This window comes from Argentina silus (assembly GCF_951799395.1).
Source record: "Argentina silus genome assembly, chromosome: 22".
Taxonomy (NCBI): domain Eukaryota; kingdom Metazoa; phylum Chordata; class Actinopteri; order Argentiniformes; family Argentinidae; genus Argentina; species Argentina silus.
The window spans coordinates 10,704,383-10,710,778 of record NC_139676.1 but is presented as its reverse complement, the minus strand read 5'-3'; positions in this window follow the sequence as shown (position 1 = coordinate 10,710,778).

Below are 6,396 nucleotides of genomic sequence, written 5' to 3'. Positions count from 1 at the left end.
GCTGTCTGGACAGTCAATACCAGAGTGGGAATATACTCAAGAGCAGACGGGGTCACTGTCAAAACCAGACATAAAGGAACAGAGAGGAGGGAGGAATGGACCGATTTGTGGTCACTGGATTTGCATGAAAAGGATTGGATTCTTATGGGTGGGGGGGTGGGGGGGGGGTACTCTGGTTTAGGGTCCCTGATCATAGTGTTAGCTGCATTTCGGTTTAGCCTCCACACTGGAAATAGAATATGAAATATGTTTGTGGCAGGAACAATGAGGTAGATTCAACCAGGGCTGTTGTGTATTGACTAATAATACATGTTTGTTTCTATGAGGCTGTTGTCCTTCGTCCAGGTCAATGTTAGTGCAGAAAAGACTGTGGTTCAACCCTCCCAACTCCTGTCAAAAGTTCATAAAAACTCAACAATACTCCCCAAAAAAGAAAAGACAACTTATTTAAAAAAAAAAAAAAAAAAAAAAAAGATTAACTCAGAGAGACTTCAGTGTCTTCAAGCAGGAAAAGTCTTAATAAATGCTTACCCCGGATAAATCCTTTTTCAAACGTTCGGGAGAGACTTGATGTAGTAAGGAAATAAATATATAAAGTGACTCAAGGACCACTCTAAATGGTTTATCTCCCTTCATCTTGCCACCGTTATACGGGGCCGCTAATCCTACTGTAGCTTGTGTCTTCTGTATTTAGAAGGGTCCTCAGAAGCACATTAAATAGAATCGATTAGCCACAGGGTGACATTTGCGGAATCCACTGTGTGTTCTAGAATTCGATCGTGTGGCAGAAAACAGCGTCTTCTTCGTGCCCCAAATAGAAGGTGGCATGAGTTACTACAGTACATACCGGGCTTGTCTTCGCTTTGAGTGCTTAGCTCCACTGAACTCTAGCTAGGATGAGGAGAGGCGTGTAGTATTAGGCCTTAGTGATTACCCAGTCAGCAGAGAAATGACGGCCCAGATCTGGCTCACCTCTGTTTTCTACCGGCATCCGGATGTGGCCCAGGTACAACTTTGTTCGGGCCATAAGTAGGCCGGCTCTGGCTGAGTCAAATTCTGAGCCTTTGCCACGAAAAAGCCAAGACCTTAGCCAGCATGTGGATGTGTAACCCTAACCCTAACCATACTCAGACCAAAGATGACCCAGTAGCTGCAAGAACGTATCAGAGCCATATTCCTCATACTGGAGCTGGCCCACAACAAACTCTCAGCCAGGGCCCACATTTGGACCAGGTCTGGTCCATATAATACTTGCTGTTTGCGGCACTAAACCATATGTGCCACCACGAGACCAGATCTGGCCCACAATTGTCTGCTGACTGGGTAGAGTGGGAATTGTATGAACAAACAATTGTACCATCTTATCTTACCTGGTTAAAAGTTTGTTTTAAAGTGAGCTGGGTTTTTGAAACTTTTGTTGAAACCTATGATGCTTTGTAGGTATAATGAGTCCCTTGAGTAATACGCTGTTGAAACTGGATGACCTGATCAGTGTAGCTATTGCATTTACATAATGTCCTTGCCTGCAATGTATTTATGGTTGTGTCACATTGATGTACGTACGCACGCACGCACGCACGCACGCACACACACACACATTCCTTCCCTGATCATAACTTAATCAGACATAAAGTTTGTGTAATGCTATAAAATAATTCTTTCATCTTGTTTGATGTGGTTCGTTTCATTCGGTCTCGCTAATCTTAGAGGGAAATCAGATTAGACTGATCATGAGTTTGAATCAAAACTGATGGATGACAATCTTTTCTTTTCTTCTCTTCTCTTCTCTTCTCTTCTCTTCTCTTCTCTCCTCTCCTCTCCTGTTCTCCTCTCCTCTTCTCCTCTCCTCTCCTCTCCTCCCCTCTCCTCTCCTCTCCTCTCCTCTCCTCTCCTCTCCTCTCCTCTTCTCCTCTCCTCTCCTCCTCCCCTCTCCTCTCCTCCTCCCCTCTCCTCTCCTCTCCTCCTCCCCTCTCCTCTCCTCCTCCCCTCTCCTCTCCTCCCTCGCTCTCCTCCTTTCTTCTCCAAAATGTCTGAAGGCACACTAAGATTAAATCATCCATAGTTCATATAACACAATGAGCTATTGTGCTGTTGTGTGCGGCTCAAAATTGAACTTATTAAAGCAATCTATTTAAGGGCCACATCAAAGGGAGTGATAAAAAAAAAAAAAAAAAAAAAGAATAAAAAAGGGAGTGATAGAATAGAACTCTGTCTGATTCTGAAAATACTATTTACATCTTTTTTAATTTCCCATTTTTTCCCCCAAAGATTGAATGTGGGAGTGTTGCAGAGAGGAGAAGCCATGTAGGGAAACAAGCAGAGAGGCGTCCTGGGAGACCGTCAGCAAGCCGAGGCGGAGAGGGTTCTGGGAGACCGTCAGCAAGCCGAGGCGGAGAGGGTTCTGCAACAGGAGAGGGCTGGGTTGTTTGTAGAAGGTCTGGCTTGACTGACACGGTGTGAAAATATTAGTACCTTGGTGAAGGAGCGAGAGTGTTCTAGTATGTTCTGTGTGTGTGTGTGTGTGTGTGTGTGTGTGTGTGTGTGTGTGTGTGTGCGCGTGCGTGCTCGTGCGACGCGTGTACTTTGTGTGTGTATGTATGTGTGTGCGTGTGCGTGCGCGTGTGTGTGTGAGCGTGCGTGTGTGTACGTGGGAGGTTTCTCCAGATGCGCTGAGTTGTAGAAAGCATTAACGAGACCACAGCTATGTCAGATATGCTCAAACCAAACAGGACGAGCAGTAAAGACACACAGGCCACACGCTGAGGGCTCAGAGTTAAAAGGGAAAGGAGAGAAAAGGGAAATCTAGTCGCCAATTGCACAGTTTAATCCCACCTCTGGCACAGGTTTAAGAACCAAGGCCACGGCTAAGGTGCATGTAAAGCTGACCATTCTAGAACAGTGTATGTGTCGATTTTTGGGAAAACATAAAAAAAAAAAAAAAAAAAAAAATCCCCACCCTAATTTTTCTGCCGCTGTTATCTTGAAGTCTTTTTGACTGCGTGCTGCATTTCACCTCGAAACTATGCAGATTTGTGGGAAATCATGTATGATCTTGAATTATGCGATTTGATGTTGACTGACTGATTGGAGCTTGCGTCCGGGCAGTACCTCTCTCTTTAACATTTATGCCTCTCCATAAATCTCCCTCTGCTTCTAATGGCATAGGTCTTTAGTGCAGGTTCCTGTCATGATGTTTTATAACATTAAGGTTTAACATGTGAGGAGAACACACGTCCATAGCATTGAAAGCAGGTGTGCTAATTGAGCTAACAGAATGGAGAGCATTAGCAGCCTCTACTGGTAGCAGTGAGACTTTATGGGAGCGGCTCTGTAGCAGGCTAATATGCTAAAGGGAGCTACTGCATCCTGTACAGCACAGGTGTCAAACTCATTCCATGGAGGGCCAAGTGTCAACAGGTTTTTGCTCTTCCCATCTACTTGATTGATGAATTAAGGTCACTAATTACTATGGAACTCCCCTCGCCCGGTTGACAAGGTCTTAATTGAAAGGAAAAACCAAAAACCTGCTGACACTCGGCCCTCCGTGGAATGAGTTTGACACCTGTGCTGTACAGTGTTGTGAGTTAGTACTGTACTATACAAGTGTATATACAATACAATACAACTAGCTCTCCCTTCTCTCATGGCAACCCTAACCCTAACCCTATTTTAAAAATTGGTCTCACACACTGAACGAACCATCTTCATCTTCATACAAAAACCCTAACCCTAACCCTAGTGTAAAGTATGTTGTATTTCAATATTGTTTTCTACATTTCTACATCCATGTAATAGCATCATTAGTGGGGAGTTAGACACAATCTTTGATCTTCATTGATCTAAACATTGATTTGTACTTCAGGGCATATATAGATCAATTCCTTCCCTCTGGTGACTTCACGTCAGAGTTCAGGAGAGACATATTTTCCAAACACCTTCACCGTCATACTTTCAACCTGCTACTTCAAATATGAATGGATATTCTCAGACCTACCCTGTTCACACAAATAAATGGCCAGAATAAAGGAAAATGAAAACATGGAATCCAAAAATGGGCAAGCCTTTGAAGACCCGATGAAATACCCCTTGAAATCCTTAACTAAGCCCCGTCCTTCGGAAGTATCACACAGAGAATATGACAATTCTCCTGCTGTTACAGGCAACTGTGTAAACAGAAGCCAATATGCGTTGTCTGTCAGCAGATACACATATATGACATCATCAAAGGGCGTCCGGAGCTGCAGTGCAAGCCCTCTATTTAATAATTAAACTAGGTGGTGCTGAAGGCACCGACTGATGAAAGAACCGTCTGTCAGGGAAAATTAAACCCTTCTATCGTTTCATTATCGTTAGTTAAGGCTGATCTCTCCTTCGCGCACACACACACGCACACACACACGCACACACACACACACACTCTACATTACAAACACCCCTCCCTCTCTCCCTCCCTCCTTCAGCCTCCTCCTCTTCTCCACTCCCTTCCCCTTATCATAAGTTGGAGGTTGTCAATATGTCAATTAAACTGAGGCGCCTCTGTGTTGCTTTATAGTCGTTATCGTTTGATGTCTTGATATAAAAGCAGCTTTGAAATCTGTTTATTTTACCTCACTCGTTTCTTTCCCGACATATTTTCCTCTTCTCCACTCATTGGTATGCTTCTGGTCCAGGCCTTATCTTTCTGCGGCTCAAGTAAAGAGCATCAAAGGGATGAGTAATGCAGCAGCAGTGTGGGTGATGTCACAGCCGGGTTAAAGGTACTACCTCAGAGTTGCTGGTTGCCTTGAAGCAGCACGTAGACCCAGTTGTTTTATTTGGCCGGGATTAAACAATCACGCCACTCCTTACTGCTCCACACCCTCATTAGGCTCGTTCAATAAGTAGACAAATTCCAACAGAAGTAGATGAATAACTTTGCTAAGTTTTATTAATATGAGCTGTGTGTTTGAATATTGGTCTGGCCGACCACACCATCATAAAACAAAGTTCCCTTTCTTAAGTTTTGACTACAGTCGGGCACTTGAGATAACAGGTAGGCTAGAGTTACAGATATACCATTTAGGGCAGGGGAGGCTGGTGGAGGTAGAAATCTGAGGACGGCCTCATTGTAATGCATGGAATGGAATGAAAAAAAAAAAAGAAATCATGTTTCCACTCCACCAGCCTCCACTGATTTAGGTCTACCAGCTCAACAACTAATCTGTCCTTCCCGGGTGGTGTCGGCCGTCATCCCCAGTGGACAGGTACGTTAGTGGCCTTCTAGAACGTTCCTTCCATCACCACCCTACATTAACCACAGCTCAACCAGGCACTCAACCAGGCACTCACAGATCCTCACAGTTCTGGACTTAACAGCTTTAATCAAGACTCTGTCAGCAGCAGGTGCAAAATTCTATCAGCTATGTGTGTGTGTGTGTGTGTGTGTGTATGTGTGTGTGTGCGTGTATGTGTGTGTGTGTGAGTGTGTGTGAGTGTGTGTGTGTGAGTGTGTATGTGTGTGTGTGTGCGTGTGCGTGTGCGCGTGTGTGTGTGTGTGTTTATCCCTTTACATCTCTTTTCATTTACAGAGAGCTCCGGGGCGTGTTTGGCCCGGCTGAGTCTGTTTCACCAGCAGCAAAAGCTTGATCTGACAGGAATGTATGTGGAATTGTAAATCTATATATAAAACTCTCTCGTGGCTTTTGGATTCTTTAGAAAACTATCATGAAGGTTTGGAGGCTCGGAAAGCTCTTCCATTCCCGTTGGTCTTTGGCTGTGGGTAGTTCTCCTTCAGGCTTCTTCAGTTGCTGCAGTCTTCTGATGTTAGACATACGTTATGAGCGAATGTGAATGTTGGGAAGCAGGGAATACTCTATAACAGGGGTGCCCACACTTTTTCGGCTTGCGAGCTACTTTCAAAATGACCAGGTCAAAATGATCTACCTACATTAAAAAAATGCAAAATATATATTGCGAAATATATACATGCGAATGCGTGGTGACACGTGACCCGTAGAAGAGAAGCGATCTCAGACTGGCCGCATTGTACGTCAATCAAGTGGCGCACTCACACCGGCTCAATTGCCTCGTACCGTGCTGAAGCACAAATGTCCGTCGTAAAAACGTAATACGACGTGATTTTTTTAATGTCACGCGATCGACCCGCACTACTCTCGCGATCGACCGGTCGATCGTAATCGACGTATTGGGCACCTCTGCTCTATAAGATGTGTGTTGAAGCTGTGTCAAATGCCTTTTTCTCCCTCTTGACTGCATGGCTGAATGTATTCAGTGTAGTCGGCTATATTCCAAATGTCAAGGTTGTCAGAATCTCTGGGCACTTGGTGGCTGTCCTAACAAACTACACTGGATCTAAGTTAAGGCCCTACTTAAGATTTTTTCGCACACTAATTGTAC